Raw genomic sequence first — 22,767 nt, forward strand, 5'->3', positions numbered from 1 at the left:
TATTATAAATGGGAGTAAAGAGACATTAGAGGAGGTAAGGTTTCTAAACTTTGCTCAAACTGGTAAAATGACACCAGTAGTTGGTGATAATTTATGAATAAATAATGTAATACCTAAAATAGCCACGAAGGAAGTTATGCAAAGAAATGGACTTAAAAACACTTTAGGTAATTCAAAATAGAATTCCAAAATGTTCAAGTAGTATGCAAGAAGGCAGAATGTAGAAAATGGAAAAAACACAAACCAGAGAGGACAAATAGAAAACAGACAAAAATAAAATGGTAGGTTAAGTCCTAAAATAGCAATAATTGCATTTAAGCTAAATGGTCTAAATATACTACTTAAAACCAGAGATTGGCGGGTGTTTTAAAAACATGATCCAGCTATATACTTATAATAAGCTCATTTCAAATATAATAATTGAGGCAGATTAAAGTAAAATGTGGCCCTAGCCGGTTTGGCTCAGTGGATAGAGCGTCGGCCTGCGGACTGAAGGATACCAGGTTCGATCCCGGCCAAGGGCACATGCTTGGGTTGCGGGCTCAATCCCCAGTAGGGGGTGTGCAGGAGGCAGCCGATCAATGATTCTCTCTCATCATTGATGTTTCTATCTCTCTATCCCTCTCCCTTCCTCTCTAAAATCAATAAAAATATATTAAAAGAAAAAAAAAGTAAAATGTGAAAAGAGCTATGTCAGGCAAACATTAAATAAGAAAGCAAAAGTAGTTAGCTCTTCAAAAAAGCTAATAAAATTGACAAACATCTAAGAAGACTGACAAAGGAAAAAAACACAGAAGGCATAAGTTACCTATACCAGGAATGAAACGGGATATTACGATAGGCCGGCATATATAAAAAGGATAATAAAGGAATACTATGGACAAGTCTACACATAGAAATTTGATATATTAGAGAAAATAGACAATGTCCTCAAAAAATAAATTCCCACAATTCACCCAAAATGAAATAGCGAATTTGAATGGCCCTCTAACTATTAAGGAAATGGAATTCATAATTCTTAACTCTTAAAAAAGAAATATCCAGGCCCAGATGTTTTCCCTGGAGAATTCTACCAAACAATGAAAGAGGAATTAACACCAACTTTACACGGACTCTTCAGGAAATAGAAGAGAACACTTCCCAATTCACTTTATGAAACTAGTATTACCCAGATAACAAAGCTAGGTAAACGCAATGTAAAAAAAAAAAAAAAAAAAAAGGAAACTAAAGACCCATGAATATAGACACAAACTCCTTAACAAAATATTAGCAAATTGAACTCAGAATAAAAAAGGATTTTACACTATAACCAAATGCGGTCTATTTCAGGCATGGTAGACTAGTTCAGTATTAAAAAGCCAATCAATGTAATTCACCATAGATTGTATTAATTGATGCAGAAAGAAGCATTTTCCAAAATTCAACATTGATTTATAATTTTAATAAAAACCTCTCAGAAAATAGGAATAGAGGGGAATTTTCTCAACGTGGTAAAGGACATTGTTTTATTACGCACAGATAATATTCTGTTTAATGATGAAACACTGAATGCGTTCCTTTAAATTCAGGAAGGATGTTTATGAATCTTGACACTCCTATTCAACACAGAACAGGAAGTTCAGTCAAGGCAATAGGCAATAAAAGGAAACATAAGGCATATAGATGGAGAGGAAGAAAGAAAACTGTCAGTATTCCAGATGACATGATTTTCTACCTTGAAAATCCTTAAGTGATCTAAAACAAAGAAAAGTTCTTAAAACTAAGTGAGCTCAATAAGCTTGTAGGATACAAAATAATTTTAAAAATCAATTGTATTTCTGTATACAGCCAATGAACATGCTCACAATTATGAAATACTTATGTATAAATCTAATAAAACATTTACAGAGCTTATGTGCTAAAACTGATACAATGCTGATGAAAGAAATCAAGGAAAATCACAATAAGAGGAGAGACATACCATGATTTGGAAGTCACAGCATAGTAGAAGATACCAATTCTCCCCAAATTGATATACAGGTTTGATGCAGTTGCTATAAAAATCCCAGCATAATTTTGCTGTATATACAAGATCATGCACATATGAAAACCAGGAACTAGAGTAGCTAAAACAATATTGGCTGTTCAGGGAGGAATAGACACATACATCAAGGGATCAGAATAAGGAACCCCCAAAACAGACCCAACTGGTTTCTGACAAAGTGCAATGTTCCTCAATGGAATAAAGAAAGTCTTTTCAACAATTGGTCCTGAAGCAACTGGCAAAAAATGAACCTAAAAATAAGACTCACAACTTAGATAAAAAGTAACTTATGTATAATGGACTTATATGTAAAACTATAAAACTTTTCGGAGAAAACATAAGAGACTGTGTGTAGGACCTAGGGCTAGGCAAAGAATTCGTAGACTTGTTACCAACACACTCCATAAAAGGAAGAAACGATACATTAGATTTCATTAGAATTAAGACTTTTGTTCTGTGAAAGACCCTGTTAAGAGGAGGCAAAAACAAGCTACAGACTAGGAGAAAATATTTGCCAACCACATATCTACCACTCCTGAGAAAGAACAGGTATCTAGAATATACAAAGGCCTCTCAAACTCAACAGTAAAAACACAAACCACCCAATTAGAAAATGTGCAAGTTATGAAGACAAGTCACTTAAGAGGTTATACAGATGGCAAGTAAGCACATGAGAAGATGTTCAGCATTATTAGCTATCAGGGAAATGCAAATTAAAGCCACAGTGATATGTGACTATACACCTATCCGAATAAGTAAAATTAAAAAAAATAGGATGCAGAGAAATTGAGTTACTCATATATTGCTGGTGGGAATGGAAAATGGTACAGCCATTGGGGAAACTAGTTTGTCAGTTTCTTATAAAAACAAACATGCACTTACCTTTTCTCCTGGACCTTTATCCCAAGAAAATGAAAATTTATGGTCACACAAAAACCTGTTCATAGAAGCTTTATTATTATAAGCCCCAGACTGAAAATAGCCCAAGCCCCAGACTGAAAACAGCCCAGGTGCTCTTGACTGGGTGAATGGTTAAACCAACTGATTCATCCATATCTTGTAATGCTGCTTGGCAATGAACCATTGACACATGCAACCACTTGGCAGCAACTACTTGGTTGAATCTTCAGAGATTTAAGCTGAGGGGAAAAAAGCCAATCCCAAAGGATTACATACTGTGTGATTCCATTTATATAACTTTCCTGAAATGACAAAATCATATAAATGGTGATGGGGTGGGAAGGAGATAGGTGTGCCTATTGAAGGGCAATGGTGGGGGGATCCCTGTGGGGATGGGATATTCTGTATCTGACTGTTTCCATGTTGATATCCTGGTGTGCTATTGTTGTATATTTGCAAGATGTTACCATTGGGAGAAATTGGGTAAAGGGTACATGGAACCTCTGTATTTTTTCTATGAACTTGCTTGTGAGTCTACAATTATGTCAAAATAAAAGGCTTAATTTAAAAAAGTGGAGAAGAAGCTGCTCTCCTGGGCCACAGAGTCACGTTAAACCTGAGCTTTTCCCATTATTCTATCTTGCCTCCTAAATCTTAGCACCTTTTAGAGCATCCTAGCAGGTGATTGAGTTTGTCTGTAGAGTAGTGGGTAAAGGTTGGGCTCTGGGGTTGGAGAGTTTTGTATTTGAAGTGTAGAACTTTAAAAAAAAATAGCTTTCCTTCAGCCTTTCTAAATTTTTTCTGGCTGGACTAGTAATCAAATTAACATGAGACAGATTAACAGGAGAAAACTTATCATGTGTGTACACAAGGGGGTTCCATGAGAATATGAGACCTGGGACAGATCTGCAGTTAAGGCTTCTGTGCCATCTGGAGCTAAGAGAAGGGAGGAGGTTGTGGATTGAGACTTCAGAGTGCAGGATGGCAATTCACCCATAGATAGAAAAGCAAAAGTTTGATAAATAAAATGTTTGTGGGGCTATTTTTAGCAATGGGACACAGAGTACTTTGCTACGCTCCTCCCTGTCCATTACACACTGGTTGGTATTAAACCATAGCTGTCTGTGATGACATCTCCCTTCCTGGCACACGCTCTCTAAATTCTTTCAGGCAGTTAAAGGAAGATCAAAGGTTCTTTCTGAGTTTTTATGTTTTTAAATTTTTATTTACTTACTTTTTAATTACAGTTGACATTCAATATTATATTAGTTTCAAGTATACAGCACAGTGGTGTTTCTTAAAAATAACCAACTTAAAATAATCACTATCCCCAAAGGCATATTTTAGGGTTTGCAAATTCTGCTCCCCTCAGGATCCTGACCCCACCACTCAGGGCCAGGTGGGAAAACTACTTACCTCTCTTCTCCAGCATGGTAATTTCTCCGCATAGCTTATAAAGACTGAATTATAAAGATTACAGGAGATGTGGCAGAGAATGGAAAGTTCTTGGCATACTAGGTGCTGTGTAATTATCAATTTTTATGATTATGATTTTTATTAAAATATGATGTAGAGCTCCGAGCTTGTTGGGGTGGAGGCACAACTGAAACTCTGGGAGGTCCGTCACTCAGTGCTCCCTCTCCTCTGCTTTGCTGTCTAATTGGTTAGTTTTCATTCATCCTTTAGAGTCTGCATGTATAAAGTCAGAGTCGTTAGTGGGGAATTTATACACTTTCCAAGAGTTTTTTTGAACTGCCAAGTCCAAAGATTTAGGATGTCTTGGTGCTGAAGTAATTGGCTCTCTTAGTCTTGCATTATGAGAAGTTCCCTTTCAGAGTCTAAGGTTGAGAACCGTGAGAGGAACTCTCACATTTAAGTAATTGCTTTAGGAATAACTTACCTTTTAAAAACGTACGCTATTCGACTTCTTCCTTCCCTCACCATACTGTTCTGAGAATCTCATTATCTATCTTCACAATCCTATTTTCTGAGTTTCTCCTTTTAACTGTTTCCTGGAGTGCCATCACTTAATACTGTTTTCTTTCCAGTTTATCAACTAGTTGGTGTACTTGTTAGCACTGAAGAGTTTCTTAGAAATGCAGAAATGATTACATCTTACGAGAATACAGAAATGATTTCATCTTAGAGGAATACAGATATGATTTACTTTTCTACCTGTCACAAGAGTTGAAGCATCATGAAATTGGCCTTAGCCACCTACCTGAAGCAAGCTATACACTCTTCACTGCTATAATATTACTGCCATGATATCAACAGACAGTTCATGACTGGGAATTAAGTCAGAAAGTCTCATTAATATGTTGAATTAATGGCAAGATTGAGATGCTTTAATACCTTCTTAAATGTAACATTTGTTGTTGTTATATGAATTGGATGGCTTTAGCCATGAACAAGACAGAACTCTACAGTTCTCTACTATTGATAAAGTAGGTGTCTTCCAAACTTCTAAAAATATTCCCCCTTTTCCTGGTAGTTAACCAGATAATTATATTACAATTTCATTTTCACAGCGGGGAGTTTTGAAACAAAAGAACTAGCAACCTCCCTCGCCCCTCCAAATAACTGAGAGAGCATTAGGAAATAGAATTACAAATGTACTTCCATTTGGTCATAAAGAAGCTTAACATTTTTTTTTTCCATCAGCGAGAGGTCAGTTAAGCTATGACATTTCTCTTGGTTAGAACAGTACTAGAGTAAGAAGGAAATGTTCTCTTATAAGGGCCTTGTTACCTGAAAGAAATCTCTAATGACACCTGAGAACCTAGCCTTCTCTCTTGTGGTTTCAAAGGTTCTCCTGTTTGGTTATTGAACTGCTGTACAGGAACGATTGTGCTGAGCTTTTCAACCATGGTTTTAAGCTCTCCCTTTCAAATGGAGATTAGAGAGAAGTAAGCAACTTTCACTTTTTCTCCCCATAATTGAGCCCAAGTTGATTCAGGAGGCTTTGTATTCTTCATTTAGCCAGTCATCAATCAGAAGTTACTAACTGCCTTTCATTCAGCCCATGTTTGCTACCATGAAAACTGAAAACGGTCCTTTGGACAATTCCCAGACCTCAAGAAACTTGCCCTCTGTCCCTCTTTTCCTGTCCATTGCTTCCCCTCTTCTATCAACTTCCCAAAGAATTTGAGGCCGCTGACTAAGTTAAAGGTACTATGCAAGTAATAGAACAATTAATCAGAACACAGAAACATGACCTCCTTGCTAGTATCAGTTGGTAGGCCCCAAGGAAGAAAGGGAATTATTGGGCTTATGTAGCATTCCTTGTCTGACCAGAGAAAGCATCAAAGCATCACAGTTTCTCCATGCACGTGGAATCTCTTTGGAATAAAAACTAAAGATAGAATTTATTGGTTATAAAGTTAATAATGACTTCAGTGCATTTTCAAACAGAGGGATTAAGTATTGGAGGTAAGGGTGAGGGCGAGAGTCAGTCTTGCTTACCGTCCTGTCCCAGGGCTCAGCACAGTGCCTGCTCATAGTAGGTACCTGATGTATAGTTGTTCAATGAAAGTGAACTGTCCAATGGGCAGTTTGCACTGACTTCCAATAACAATGAAGACACACTATCTACTCCATGCCTTTGAATGTTGTGTTCTCTCACCTTAGAAAGCCATCCTTCTGCCCCTTGTCTACCTCCTTCCCACCTCTCAGATCTCAGGTTTAAATCAAAGTCCTTTGTTTCAGTATCTAGAGCTCTTCCCTCAGATGGAGAAGATACTCTCCCTGTGAGAGTGTCTGGCTTTTCCCGCTTCCTGTAGTAACCCCCGGGAGGCAGAGTCATGTTTGACTCTGATCACCTGAGTACGCCAGCCCCTCGCCCAGTCCCTGGCACTTATTAGATACTCAATATCTAATTGTTAAGTGAATGAAAGTAATTAATTGCCAAACAAGGTGGTGAGTTGTGCTTTTAATGAACTTAAACATTTTAAAATTCAATTTATTTAAAAATTTTAAAAGTTCATCCATTTCTCTCCCACCCCTTGCACCCACCAATTTGTTCTCTGTATCTATGAGTTTGATGTTGTTTTCTTGGTTCCACATATAAGATAAATCACGTGGTATTTGTATTTCTGTGTCTGCCTTATTTCATTTAGCAAATTGTCTGTAAGGTTGCATATTGTTACAAATACAAGATTTAATTCTTTCTTATGGCTGAATAATATTACATTATCTATCATCCATCTTTCTATCTATCTATCTATCTATCTATCTATCTATAATAATTTCTTTATCCATCCATCCATTGATAGACATGTGTATTCCATATTTTGGCTATTGTAAATAATGGTGCATGCATCTTTATTAATCAGTGTTTTTGTTTTCTTTGCATAAATACCCAGAAGTAGAATTGCTAAATCATATAGTAGTTCTGTTTTTAAATTTTGAGGAACCTCCATACTGCTTTCCATCGTGGCTGCACCAATTTACATTCCCACTAATAGTGCACAAGGGTTCCCTTTTCTTCACATCCTCACTAACACTTATCTCTTTCCTTTTTCATAATAGCCACTATAATAAGTGTGAGGTGATTTCCCATTGTGGTTTTGATTTGCATTTCCTAATGATTAGTGATATTGACATCTTTTCATGTACCTGTTGACCATCTGTATGTCTTCTTTGGAAAAATGTCTATTCAATATTTTCTTCCTATTATTTAATAGTATTTTTTTTTTTTTTTTTTTTTTTTTGCTATTGAATTGCATGAGTTCTTTGTATACTTTGGACAATAGCCCCTTATCAGATATATGATTTGCAATTATTGTCTTCCATTTAATAAGTTGCCTTTCATTTTGTGGATGTTTTCCTTTGCTGTGAAAATGAGGATAAATGGATGAAAATGAGGATAATGGATGAAAATGAGAATACTGTTAAACATAATAAAAGTGATGGCGATGATTTAAAAAAAAGTGATAGCACTATTCTTGAATTCTAACCATGTTCCAGACCCTTTCCACAAATTGCCCCCCTCATAACTCTATGAGGAAGGCAAAATTATTATCCCCATTTTGCCAATGAGGGACGTGAGCATGACAAAGATTGATGATTTAGGTAGAGTGATGCACTCACTTGGTTGATAGAGCCCAGGCTTCGAATGCACATTCTTAGCCACTATGCAAAATTGCCTCCTTATGCTAGTTTGCTAAAGCATCATCAATTTATGTCCCAGAGGAATGAACTGATAGTGTCCTCTGCCGGGAGCTGGTCCATGCTGCTGTTTCAAGGGACCTGGCATATATGGCATACTGTTCTTAATATGTTTGCTCACCTTCTTGGCACTATGTGTTTTAACCAAGGTCTCCTCTCTGAGAAAGGTTGTTTCCCCAGGTAGGGATTTTCCCCTGAAGTTAGGGAGGGAATAAAACCTCTTAACTAAGTGCCAGGCGGGTAATTAATCACTTTAACTACGAACAATCGTGCTTAAGCTACATAATCTTTACTCCCTGGGATGAAGATAAGAAACGCCCTAACCTTTGTAATAGAGATTGATAGGATTGAATCAACTGGTATAAATACAGATGCAACAAGACAGCAAGACACAGAACTTAGAATACAGAACTTAGAACACAGAACTTAGAATACAGAGCTTGGAACACAGAAGGAAGAAGACAGAACCTACACAGAACTAGAGACAGAAGAACTTCGCTGGAGAGAACATGACAAAAGATCCTGGACTGAACCTGACTACAGAAATGGGCAAGAGAACCTGACTAGAACCTGGTGACTGAACCTGGCTGGAGAACCTGGAGAACCTGGCTGGAGAACCTAGCAAGAGAACATGGACACAGAACCTGGCAGGAGATCCTAACCAGAACTTCGCTGGAGATCCAGACCAGAACTTGGCTGGAGATCCTGGCTAGAGATCCTGGCTAGGCTGCTGATCAACTGAACACTGTCTCCGTGTCCCTCCTTCTTCGCTGACTCCGTCTACACCTTTGGGGACCCCTGGACCTGCTGGGGTTGGACCCTGGCAGTCCTCATTTGTCCTGAATAGTGTGATGTTACCTTGTGACAACCCCAAATAGCAACAGCTCCCCAACATTTCATTGTAAGGCTTCAGCATATCGTTAGCCAGGAGCAGAGAATATAGAATCTGAGGCCATATGATGGTTGTTTTCATCTTCAGGGTTGAGTGGGATGCTTTTTGCCCGTCTTCTTTGGTGCACAGCCCTTTGCTGAATGCCCTTTGCTGCAGCCCATTTGTAAGGAGCCCTCGCGGACTTCCTCTGTTCATTTGGAAATCCAGTGCTTATTGCGTGCAGAGCAGCCATATTATTGTAAGCACTTCCTCAGATAAATTAAATGAAGCAAGTGTAGTAGTTCTGAACAACCTACTTTCCATGTGTGGAATCACGTTTATCATCACCCAAATCCAAAGGCAAAAATAGCACATTTGCATCAGTAACTTATTCATAACATCCCCTTCTACCTTGTTTGTTTTATTGATAGAAACCAACTCAAACCTCATCCGCAGCATGACAGACACAAAGGGATAATTTTAAATATTAGGGCTATGATGGGGTGAAGCAGTGGAGGCAGATCCAGAACTGAATTGGTACCTTCTGCCTCCGAGTTGCCTTATGTAGAGACGTGGGTATGGCCAGATTTATCTTAATGGATTTGGCTAGCTGCTGCTTCACGGCCTTCAGGCCTCACAAGTAAGTGTGCATATAAGGCATTTTTAAACACACAATATTGACTTAATCTTTCGGGCTTTCGCTTTATGATGACCGAGCTTTCTTTCCAGTAAACTTTTTTCCTTCATGGATTCTCTCTCCAGGGAGAGAAGGAACATTCTTCATACTTCTACCCTCTTTAAAGAATGACCTCCTTGTCTCAAAGAGGATCTTTTGGTTATTAGCAGCAAAAATTAATTATCAGAAAGCTAAGTGTTTTTTTAAAGCAAAAATTTCATTTTGGAGGGAGAAAATGTCTAATCACAAGCCCTAGAACATATAAGGTTAATGGCAAACTTGCTTCAAGGACAGAAATGTGAAAAGCAAAATTGCTAAATCGGCTGAAGAACTAATCAAGCATATTGTTCCCTTGATTCTAGAAATTAAAATGAGCCTTTTGCAAGTGTTGAAAAGATGTCCCGGGCACACTCTCAGTTTACTTTGAAATGTGTGTTCCTCTTCCCTGTAGTTCCAGAGGCACTGGTATGTGCTGGAGATGGTGGCGACTGGTGGCCTCCTGTTCTCCGGCTGAGGCTCAGTGTCTTTCCAAGTGACAGATGGTCCCCTCTGCTGGCTGGACTTAAATCAGCCCTCTGAGCTGAGCCAACCTGGGAGGAGTCACCACCAGCCTCACTGATCATCAAAACAGTTTTGAGATTCATCCTTAAAACACTAACCATCTTGACCAGTTGAAGTGTTTGCTGTTCCTCAAACACAGCAAGCATTCTCCTGCCTTGGACTTTTGCATCTCCTGTTCATTCTACCTGGAATTTTCTTTATCCAGAGGCATCTTCTACACCTCATTGAATCTTTCCTGAAATGTTACCCTCTCAGTGAGTTAGATCTTTCTTGATCTCTTTGCTTAAAAATGCTACAATTTCCCCAAACTCACTATATTCATTTGCTAGGGCTTCTGTAACAAAGTACCACAAATTGGGTGGCTGGAGACCATAGAATTGATTGTTCCTCAGTTCTGGAAAACTGGGAGTCTAAAGACGTGCTCCCTCTGCAACCTGCAGGGCAGCCTTCCCCGCCTCCTCCTGGCTCAGTGAAGTGAGTGGGCTGCCTGGGCCTCCTGGGCTCACAGCTGTACAGCTCGCCTTCTCCCTGTGCGTGTCTGCTGTCACATGGCCACCTTCTCACAAGGACGCCAGTCACATTGGAGTAGGAGTTGGTTCTACTCCAGTATGACCTCACCTTCATTAGCTACGTCTCTTATGATCCTATTTCCAAATGAGGTCACATTCTTAGGTACTGGGGATAGGACTTCAAGTATCTTTTTGGCGGGGGGGCAGGGAAGGGCCCTAATTCAATCATAACACTCAGCATCTCCTTTCCCACTCTGTTTCTCCGAGCACGTGGCACTATTCAACCAAACACGCATTTTGTGGTTTTAGGTTTATTGTCTGCCTTCCCAACCAAAATGTAGGCATGAAGGTGGGATTTTCACTGTTGTAGAGAACAGTGCCTGGCACCTTAGTAGGAACTCAGCAGTTATTTGCTGAATGAATGATCATCTGTGTTCAGTTATTGCACTGAGCAGGTCACACAGTATTATATAAACAGAAACCATTAGATAAGAAGGAAATCATTAAACACATCTGAGGAAAGGAATAGGTGCTTATAATTATGATCTTTTTATTTCAGAGAAGGTGAAGCAGAGGTGGTGGTCAGGGCCGAGAGGGCCTAACAGCAGGAGGATTGGTACACTGCATTGAGTGGTTCGTGGGCAGGCTGGCCTTTCTGGCCTCCTGTCACTCCTCTGCCCCAGAGCTGCCCCTGCAGGTGCGGTGGGGCTCAGGGCTCTCACTGCCTGATCATCTAACTCATGCCAGGAACTGTGCTGGGTACTTTGTCCTTATTTTTAAAAATGTATCCTCTTGATAGATATACCCGTCACATGTTATGGCCACTTGATAGAGGTGAAAAGTGTATGAGATACAGAGATAGTAAATTGCTGGAGGCAAAGACCAAAAAGTAGTTAGCATAATAAATGTGAGAGGTCCGTCAGAAGGCTGATGGACCTTGGGGCTTTAGCAAGGGCTAAAAGCTATGCACCGATTGTTCTGTTGAGACAGTGGTAGCTGAAGGCCATCTCCTAACCTGATAATCTTTTACTGTTTACCAAACCTTACCTTTGATATGTCTGTTTACTTTGCTGAAGGGCAAATGTGTATTCTAGTAAATAAAAAGCCATGGGTCCATAGATTCAGGGAGCCACTCCACTAGAGTGTGAGGCCTCCACCTGGCTTTTCTCCGTGCCTTCTAAATTTTTATTTCTTATCTAGTGTATCCATTTGTTCGCAGCCCCTTCTCCAGATTCTGAATCCTTGTTACAAAAGCTTGAGGCAGTAAATGGCTTACTAAGTATTCAAACTCGGGCCACGTGGACCAAAACCCCGTTCCTTCCATTGTCAGATTTTTTCAGAGTCTGTGGACACCAGGGTTTCAAAGCCAAGGAAGAAAAGTGACCCACAGAGTACTCTTCAGACAGATGTTTTGGCGCAGACCACCACAAAGCCAGAGAACTCTTCCTACCCGACTCGTGGGTTGGCCTCGTCTTTTTGTACAATACAAAGTCCCAGTGCCCGGTGCTGGGACTGGTAGCTCTGAGGGCGAGGGGCGGGGGGGTAGCATAATGCAGAGAACAGTTCTAGAACAGAAATGAGAAGACGGAGTGTCCAGGCTCCACTCTGTCTCTCCCTCATGTGACCTTGTGTGAGTCACATAAGCCAGTCTTGAACCACAGTCTCTCTCATGCGGAATAATTTACTGTCTACGGAGATCATGTGTGTGCCTGTGTTCTGTCCTTTACCCATACCAGTGCAGCCGCTAACTCTGTCTTTGTGGGGAATGCGCCTAATGGAGTTGTACCTAGAAGCCATTCAGGTCACTGCTGAAATCATCCGAATCTCTTGTTTTTGGTGTAGGTATCCCAGGACCACTGCCTGCCTCTACCCTCTGTGAAAGCTTTCCGCATCCTGCCACTGAGCACCGAGGAGGTAACAGTAGTTGGAGAGGTAGCATTTATTTACTTTTAAATTTTTAACAGAGTTTGTTATAATTGACGTACTATGGGCATCCTTATAATAGTAAACAGAGCTTTTCTCAGGGCTTGTTCCCTTTGAGAATTGACCCTCTCTCGACTTCTATTTGTAGCTGCTGTTTTTAAAATGGGGTATAAATATTATGTCAATTTAGTAGAAGATTGATGCCTTCACGTTTTGAAGGAACCACTCCCTTGCTTTTTGTGAAGTGTAGCCTGTGACCTGGTTGACATGTTGTTACATTATTCTCCCCTCACCAGACAGCGACACACGTTTAATAATTGGTATGTGTAATGTCAGGTTAAACAGTTAGGGTCAGGTTGTTTTCTCTGCATGGCTTTGAGCGTGATTGTGGAATTGGAATGAAATTGGGAGCAGCAGGAGGATGCTTCTGATATGAAGCATCTCTGAAAGCGGGTGGGCCTGTCATTGGCCAGAGTAAGTCTTAGTGGCCTGTGTTAGCAACAACGAAGGATAAATCTTATAAAAAGTCTTGAAGAGAGGGCAAACTAGTCCCTTGTCTTCCTGTGTCTTTGAATGGTTTCACTGGCTATCTTGAGTATGCAGAAATGAGCTAATGTGGTGAAATTTCCCTGGCATGATGTCAGTAGACTGTGTTCGTCACCCCTCCTGGATTTCATGCATATATACACACTCCTGTCCTTTTCTGTCACCCCTTCTCATCTTCACTCCCTTAGCAACATTTCCCACTGTGAGGTCTCAGCAAACGATTTCACACATTTAGTAAATCAGACATTGAGCAGCCCTGTGCCAGCACACACAGGTGCTGTATTCCTTTGGTTGCTTCCAGTCAAGACCTTGTCTCCGGCTTCCACTTTACATTGCCTGCCTACTAACGGCTGACCCTGCCTTCCTTTCTCATTCCACAGTCACACCCTTGGGTTTATGCAAAGTTCACAAGTTAGGCAGGATTGCTCCTAGAATTTATAAGACTGTGAGACATTGCTGCATCTTCTAGAAGTATCACCCAATGCAGATTGTGGTGGGAGGAGGAGGTGTCTTCACTCCTTAATGTGCCCGATTCCTCTCTGCTGAACCACCTGCCCCCTTAGAGTTTACCTGGAAAGCAGAAGGTGTGAGGACAATAAGTGTGGTGACATGGAGCCCTGGTATCGCAGCCTCTTTACTGGAGTCTCTGCATGGAATTGTTTGGTCTTGTGCTATTGTTCTGGCTATTGTTTTTAAGCCATGAAACAAGGCTTTAAACACACACACACACACACACACACACACACACACACACACACACACACAGGAATCCTGTCAATATAAAATATGCATCCAAAGGAGGGGCATTTTAATACCAGTAATTAGTGGAAAGAGGAATTGTAGAATATAACTTTGAGTGTTAGAGTCCTCACTTATTCCTCCTGCTTGGAAAGACTTCTTTTCTTACCTAAAGTAAAGGGCATGTACTCCGAGCCCCAGATACACACTCTCTGCTGCTTTTCCTCTCAGATGACTGACTTGGATTTCGGTAGGTGCTGTGTGATCTCAGCTCACTTAACCTCTCTGAATTCTTCTTTCTTTCTCTATAACATGAGTCTGATTATAGGAATTACCTCATAGAATGATTATGAAGGATTGAATGACAGTTTATGTAAAATGATTAGCAAGTTGCCTGGCATATAAAACCTCTCAAGAAATGGAAGCCTTAGGAATATTATTAGGAGGAAATGCGCATGTACCAACTCTGTGTTGGTATTTAAGGATGTTATATTCAATATTCTCTTTCTCTTAGTACATTACCTATTGAAGTTTCTAATGAGGCAGGATATAGAGATATCTGAGACCAAAAAAATAAGGTAAAATAAAGAACATGGCAAAAAATACCATGTAGATAATCTTTGTAGCCACGATCCTGTACAAGCCTCATTGCTCTGAGATGAATGCTGCCCATCGATGGGCATGATCTCATTGCTGTTTATCATTTCACTTTGTGTTGTGCTTTCTTTTCAAATCTCCGCATGTACTTGGCAAGTTGATCAGGGAAGCTCTGAATCTGTTTACTTGAAACCGAAACCCAGTATCACTCGATGAGGTTATGGGTGGAGGCTAAGTATTTTGATCAGAGGAACTAGGAAAAGCAAAGGAACATTTTCTAAATGTTTCTACTTGTTTCTGTTTGTAGTATGGCTCTACTAAACCTGACACTCACAGGTGACAACTATGAAGAAGGGGGCGGGGAATTACCTGGTGCCGTTGGACAGTGGAAATAAGCCAGCAGGTGCTAGAGGGGCATTGAAATTCAGAACTTGGAAGCAGGGACCTAGCCAAGTGAGTTCCCCATTTGACAACTGGTGGACTAAAGGCAGGCTGAGTTACATGACTCCAGGTGGCTAACGCCAGTAGAAAACCCACTGTCATTTTGGTTTGAAAACCCAAAGAACAGAGTTCAAGGTAAGCGTAGTCCCTGGAAAATGCAGCTAGAATCCTGGAAAAGAGAGAGGCAGACAAGGGAAGCTCACAGTTCTATGCACAAACACTGCCCACATTTTTTTAAAAACATATTTTTATTGATTTCAGAAGAAAGGGAGAGGAAGAGAGAGATAGAAACATCAATAATGATAGAGAATCATTGATTGGCTGCCTTCTGCATACCCCCTATTAGAGATCAAGCCCACAACCCAGGCATACACCCTTGACTGGAATCAAACCCAGGACCCTTTAGTCTGCAGGCTGACACTCTGTCCACTGAGCCAAATTGGCTAGGGCCATTGCCCACATTTTTGACTGACCCTTGAGCCACACGCCTGCTAGCACAGCTAAGATAGAAGACCTGAACTGAGATTTGAGCTGCCAACCAAGGGAGGTTTCAATTTGAGTGTAACCAGGGAAATTGTCTGCTGGGACAAAGAAATCAGTGTTCTTCAAAGAGCATTAAGGCTTCACACCATATTTGTATTCATACAATCTCATGATACAACCCAAAATGACACAACATATGAAAAACGGAGAAAATGTAAATCCTCCGAAGTGAAGAGGCAACCATCTGAGACGAATCCCAGGATCACCAGATGTGTGATTAGCAAGGATTTTAAAGAAGCTATTGTAACCCCACACAATGGAAGGTCAGAAAAATACACTTACAGTGAATAAAAACACAGAAACAGAAAACAGAACCCAACGGACATTCCAGACTGAAAAGCAGATTTGAAATAAAATTCACTGAGTGGACTTCGATCATTAGAAGGAATGGGAAAGGTGCCAGTGAACCTGAACAGTGATCAATAGGAATTTTCTTTCCAAAGGAAAAAAAAATTTAAACTGCTTAAAAGAAAAAAGGAATAGAGCCTTAGGGACCTATGTGACAAAAATAAATGCCTACCCTTTGTGTAATTGGATTCTCAGGAGAGGAGAAAGAGAATGGGACATAAAAATATTTGAAGAAATAATGGCTAAAAATTCTCAAATTCAGTGAAATACATACATTTACAGATCTAAAAACTCCATCAACCCCAAACAGGTACATTTGGAGCAAAACCATGCCCAGGCACATCTAAAACTGGACATCTACAATCAAGAGGAAATCTAACAGCAGCCAGAGAAAAATGGTGCGTTACCTCTCAGGGTCAAGCTTTAAATACGTGCTAACATCCAATCAGAAACTACAGAGGCCAGGAAAAGTGAAACAGTTTTTTAAATACAGAGGAAAAAAAACCTGTTAAATACTCAGAAATCTATGTATAGTAAAAATATCCTTGAGGATAAAGGCACATTGAAGACGTTTTCAGATAGAACTAAGAATTCATTGGCAGCAGATCTGCACCAGGAGAAATGCTACAGGAAGTTGTTCAGGCTAAAGTGAGATAAAGTGGGAGCTTACACCTGTAGGACGGAATGAAGGCTGCCAGAGATTGTAAATATAAAAGAGTATTTTTTCCTCTTAGTATCTTTAAAATGCATTGAATCTTTTAATGAAAAAATCACAACACTGTGATGTTTATAAGGTGCTGTGTACAGATGCAGAACATAGGACAATTGTAGCATAAAGAATGGCGGGATAGGGGTGGTGGTAAATGGACTTATACATTTGCCAGGCTTTCAAATTTTATATGAGTTTGTATGAAATTAACTCTAAATAGACTGTGAAAGGTCAAGAATTTTACTTTCCAGAACAGCCACTAAAAGTACAGTGGGTAAAATGATCCAAAAAGGAAAAAAGGAATAGAGGACAAAAAATAGAGGAGGCAAACAGGAAAAAAATAATAAAATTGTATCCGTATATGCAACCATATTACTATTAATAAAAGGGTCATTCCATTAGGATGCCATAATTAAAATGAGTATATTTGTCTGATAAAATTCCAAGTGAGATCATGTTAAGTATTTTTGAGTCCAGAATTTTTTGGGGACTAACTCAATTGTGAGTTAAGAGACATCACTTTAAGCTAACAATCATTTAACAAAATCAACAACTACTTAATAAAACATATGGAATCTTGCTTGTTGTTTCCTTACTAGCTAGCTAAGAAATCTGTACTTCATTTGTGGTGGTGTATAGCCAATTTAAAGTCAGATTAATAGAATATAAATAGAAATTTCGAAAACAAATCCTCTTACCACTGCTGCTAATAGAGTTGCAAATACACATCAAGCACAAAAATTGACTCCGAGTTTTCTGGTAGACAGGGCAAAAAGGGAAACACAGATGTTTCATGTTAGGATTTTTTTCACATGATACAGATCATGTATCATAGAAATGTACACTCGAAACCTATATGATCCTATTAACCAATGTCACCCCAGTAAAATAAGTAATATTTTTAAAAAAGAAAATTTTCACATGATTCTAAGATCCCTTCCTGTTTTTCAGATTTTATAAAAATGGGGTAATAACACCTATTTTTTCAGAATCTTGATAGGTTTAAATGAGACCATATTGGTGCATAAATGTTAGCCTATTGTTTTGCTTCTTCTATAACTCCAAATAAGGTTCACGGTAGAAATTTCAGGAAAGTCAGACTATAGTTAACTTCCTTAAAACTCCATACTCTGAACTTCTATTGGTCAATTTATTTCAGTACCCCAAATTATAGCTACTGTGAGAAGCATTGTACAATCTTCTCCATACAAAGCAGATGTGATTGTCCACATGTTACAAATTAGGAAACTCTATTCCAGAGAAGTGATGTCACTTGACCGAGGCCATAGAATGGTTTTGGCCAGGGTTTGAACCCCTACCTTTCTGTCGCCAAAGCCCATGTTTTTTCAGTACATTGCACTGGTTCTAAAATGTTGAATAACTTAACAGATAAGCATCCTTTGTATGGCTCATGCAGGTGATTCGTCAGTGCTTGTGACGAATCGGCCCACACTGGGTTAGAATCTGTGTAATGTAGCATCACCAATGGAGTCATGGCTCAGGAGGCTCCACATAAACCCTGACAACATCAGAGAACCTTTGAATGTCCCTATTTTGTGTTCATACTCTGTTTTCTAAAAGTAAGTTTTTTCGTCAAGACTTGAGGACTCGGAGAGTGACAAAGAGTAAGGTCACCCGGGACAAGCAGTGACAGCTTTGCCAATACAGTTGGAATGTTTCTGAACTGTAGAGCTTATTTAATGAAAAGAGACCCATAAAACCTTTTCACTAATGTGTAGTGCTCTCTTGTCAGTTTGACATGAGCAAACTGTCAGCCTTCCCATTACCATGCATACACTATGTGCTCATTAAATCATGCACTCTGGGTTTCTTCAGGGTGTCAAACTGCTTAATTGAAAAAGTGTCTGGTGTCACTCTTACAGGAAAGAGACAGAAATCAAAGGCCTGGAGAGTTTACTCTTAATATCTCAGAGTTTGCTTTTAACTGCAGCTAGAAATTGCCTTGCTTTACAGTTTTGATTAAGAGACTATTGCTTCTGCATCTTTTTTGGTTTTGTTTATAATTCAAACACTGTAATTATAATGGAGTTGCTTTTATAATAGAGCTACTAAATCACTCTGCCAGCCAATGAAAACCGAAGGGAAGGGCTAGACTTTTTCTGTGCTGTAACCATGAGGCCCAGTTGGGGCTGAATGGGTCTTTGTTTTGCCTAGTCTCTCCTGCTCTGTTTTCATTTCGGATGTTTAGGCTTTTCATCGCCCCAGTAGGTGGGCTAAAGAGGTAACATTCTTAGGCCATCTGTATTACTTGATTTGTTTATATGGTAGCTTTAAAAAAATACCCGTGCCCAAGCTTCACCCCAGACCAGAGAAATCAAGATCTTTGGAGGGAACCTTTTTTGAAAGCTGATTGGTTCTAAAGAACCAGAGAGGGGCCTAAGTTGATTCCCGTTGTCCAGAATTTCAAGGCAAGACTCATTCAGCAGCTGTTATCAACCAGTGTTTCCTCTGGAGGGGTATAAACCCTCAGGGTTTCAGAAGATTAAAATTCTGCTTTCTTGGCTCTACTTAGATCTATTAAATGAAATTCTTTGGATATAGGGATCCAGGGATTTCCATTTTAAACAAGAGCTCTAGTTGATTCTTATGCACTAGGGTTTGAAAATTTGCTAGAAAAGCAAGGTTATCTTTTTGAGTGAAGTTGAGTGGAACTACAGACAAAAGTGCACAAATCACAGTAAGGTTGCAGCGGGCTTTATGTTAATAGTAGGAATTTTAGTACAGTCATTTGTACATGGGTACAGTAGCATCACCTTTATTTTAGGGACCTACCCCCAAGTGCCATATGAGTGAGACCTGGGAATGGGTCAGACATTTCACAGCTTCTTTCACCTTTGGATACCCAGACCTAACGACTAGAGCCATTGTGTTTTCATGAGCCTTGAAAAATATTGAGAACTGAAAGGAAAAGAAGCATTATTTTGGTTTCAGTATTTGGAGAAATTACACAATCAGAACAAGTAGATAGTTAATGAAATGTCAACAAAAGGGAGCATTATGCTTTTGTCATTAATTACTAAATTTAGTAAGAGCTACATTATGAGTTAGCTTTTCTCACTTCTTACAAATTTCTGAAAATGCATGTGAGTGTTGAGAAAGTTTAAAATTAAGCAATATTATATGTTAACAAATAATTTCAAATGTAAAAATACAAAAATATTTTCAAAGACTTCACATATAATAGTTGTGTAATATAACATATCTTTCATAAAACTTGGGGTTAAGTCTCTTAAGGAAAATGTGCTAGGAAGGTCATATATGTATACCCCAAAGTACACACTTCAAAATTAAAGGTATCTAGCAGTCCTGGACTTCATTTTCATTGACAAGGCCATCAAAATATGCTTAAGCAACCTTTTGAAGATGCAGTTGAAGCTAAACTTAACATTATTGCTCACCTTCCCTCCTCTAAAAAATGCCAAAAAGTAGAAGAAAAATTATTAGTTTTAGCTCCATATTGCAATACCTTTAAAAGTACATCACTTATATAAAAGTTGGAACATTAATGAGCATTAGCTGAGACTGACAAGGCAAATTGCACACTATGCTTCTTGCTCAGAAAATTACCCCTAAGAAATTGTGATAATAGTAGGGAAAAAACACATGACTAGAATAGAAGACAGAGAAGTATATGTCGCTGGAAATGCAGAGTCTCTGAGGTCAATTGAAAGCTAAATATTTCTCTTTTGAATTCATGCCATATTCATACTTTGGACTTGATTACATATAAGGTCCCTAGTTTCAGGATTTTCCTGATCCATAGATTATGATTCCTGATACTAACATCTTTCTTATGTCCATCTTCCTCTTTTCTTAGCCCCTTTTCTTAGTTGGTACCTCCATTTTTTACTGTCGCCTCCCCTAGAATGTAATCTCCAAGAAAGCATGAATTATGGCTATTTTTCACTAAATCAATCATAAGGAAGAAAGGGTGACAATGATCACTTCATTCTTGCCAGAAATGATCAGTCAGAAGTGTTATGCTATTAAGAACAGTGTTACAGATGCTTAGCTGGTCAGGAAATATTGTAGAACATCTTTTTTAAATACAGGATTCTGTAACTCCAAGTCATTAACACATAGGATGGGAGGGGAAGCCACATTCAGATGTCACCTATACCTCCCTTACGTCCCCCAGCACTCAAAAGGGCAAAAATGCCTCCCACATCCACTTTTTCATAAATAAGACTTCCAGATGGATAAAATGGTTAATTGTTCAGTTGAAAATGACTACTTTATACTTCTGGAGAGACGCCTGCACATTTCTTGGCAATACTTCAACTGATGAATAATTTAGGAGATGATTGACTGGCAAATGGAAGTGGAGCTAATCGCCTCTCACTTTCCTCTTTATTATTTTAGACAAATTGGTAAGTCGTGGTGGAGGTGTGGGATGTTTCTGGGTCAACTGGCCAGAATCTGTGACTTAAAAACAGAGGGAGATATTTGGTCTCTCAGCGTTGACCTCCCCCTCGTAGAGCTGGATGGCTTTGTGATCTGGTGCTCAGCACTGTGAGGATCCTGGCAAAGTCTCGGTGAACTGCAGAAGACTCTTGGTGCAGCTCTGCTGTGTGCCATTGTCTCGTTAGGTGCTGGTTCGGATAACACAATCCTAACCTTATCTAGTTCAAAAATCTGGCAAGAGAGACGTATATACCATTATTCTACCAGGTAAAAGGTGTTAAGTGTTTTAGGAGAGGGATGAGAACACACTCCAAGGGAGCCATCAGCTTATGGGTTAAAGTGTGGGATCCACCCAATCGGGAAGCAGTGGTTTGAAGCAATGTGAGAAAGCCAGACTATCTAGTACAGATGGTAGGTGCTGTTAGCAGCAATTAGAACGAGAAAACGGAGAAAGGAATGCCGACATGAGAATCTGGTTCCAGTTTTCAGGGCTACATCAAGCTCTAGGTTAGTATTCAGAGAGATAGGATTCAGATAAATAGGAAGTGAGCTGCAGACTAGAGGGCTTAGCTGGACGTTTCTACTTGTTCTTGAGAGGTTGTGGCTTTAACAGAAGCCATTGTCACTGGATTGTGGTTGCTGCCAGGGATGCTGATGTTCTTCCACCTGTAAGGAAGGCATGGCTGAGCCCCTAACTGAATCTCACAAATTCTGAAGAGAGGTGGGTTTTTCATCTAAATAAAATGTTACATATTTGATGCCAGATCTGTGTCCACTGGCTGAAGTTTTTGCTAATATAATCAGGGCCTGAATGCGAGGATTCACCTTATGAGAAGAGGGTTATGAAGGCCACCCCTCCCCCCAAGTCTCCTGTGGATTTAAGTAACTTCCAGAATATTTATATTTTGAGTGTTATGGACTGCATTTTGTCCCTCCAGAATTCATATGTTGAAGCCCAACCCTCAATGAGACTGTATTGGAGATGGGGCCTTTAAAGAAAGAGGTAGTTAAGGTTGAATGAGGTCAGAAGAGTGGGACCCTAATCCAGTTTGACTGGTGTCTTTATGAAAAGAGGAAAAGACACCTGGGATGCACGGCACAGAGAAAGACCACGTGTACAGCAAGAAGGTAGCCTTCTGCGAGCCAGGGAGAGAGGTCTCAGGAGAAACCAAATCTGCTGACTCCTTGATCTCCAGAACTGTTAAGAATACATTTCTGTTATTGAAGTCATCCAGTCTGAAGTATTTTGTTATGGCAGCCCTAGAAGACATAAACAGTTATTGAAAAATTCCCCTGGTGGGTTTGATTTGTGAGCCTAAATCAATGACACACTAAGTTGAACTCTTAATTTGAGCCAAAGAAACTACAAATGTCCTTAAGAAATTGTCCTTATCATTAAGTGCTAGTAGTGTCTGGCATAAGCATAGTATAAAGCTACTCATTTATGCAGAACAATTTTTTTACCCAACCATCTACTTATTCAACAACTATTCATTGAGTGCCTATTCTGTGCCAATTATTCACACATTATGCTTAGAAGGAGCCATCAGTCTAGAAGAGGAAATATATCCCCCACCCCAAAAGGCACATAAAATACTGTCATTTGTTTGCAGAAATGCCAGTGGTGAGCCAAGAGTGCAGGGATTTCTTGCAACTGGAATACAAGGAAGATGCCCTGCAGAGGTGGCAGTGAAGGAGGGGTCTGGTCATGCAGGGATAGGCAGTGAGGGAGGACAACTGAAGAGGGGAAGAAATGGTGAGCAAAGGCCTAGAGGCAGAAACCCTGGG

At 39.7% G+C, this 22,767-nt stretch overlaps 1 protein-coding gene across 1 annotated transcript in view; it reads left to right on the forward strand.

Moving 5' to 3' along the window:
* Positions 1 to 22,767, forward strand: part of FHIT (fragile histidine triad diadenosine triphosphatase) — a 1,348,303-nt gene that overhangs the window by 375,919 nt on the left and 949,617 nt on the right. The window contains exon 4 of the mRNA XM_036331720.1: positions 12,552 to 12,641. The gene's annotated coding sequence lies outside the window, so the exon portion shown is untranslated. The remainder of the gene's footprint in view (positions 1 to 12,551; positions 12,642 to 22,767) is intronic.

Source organism: Myotis myotis, unplaced genomic scaffold (assembly GCF_014108235.1).
Source record: "Myotis myotis isolate mMyoMyo1 unplaced genomic scaffold, mMyoMyo1.p scaffold_m19_p_13, whole genome shotgun sequence".
Classification (NCBI taxonomy): Eukaryota; Metazoa; Chordata; class Mammalia; order Chiroptera; family Vespertilionidae; genus Myotis; species Myotis myotis.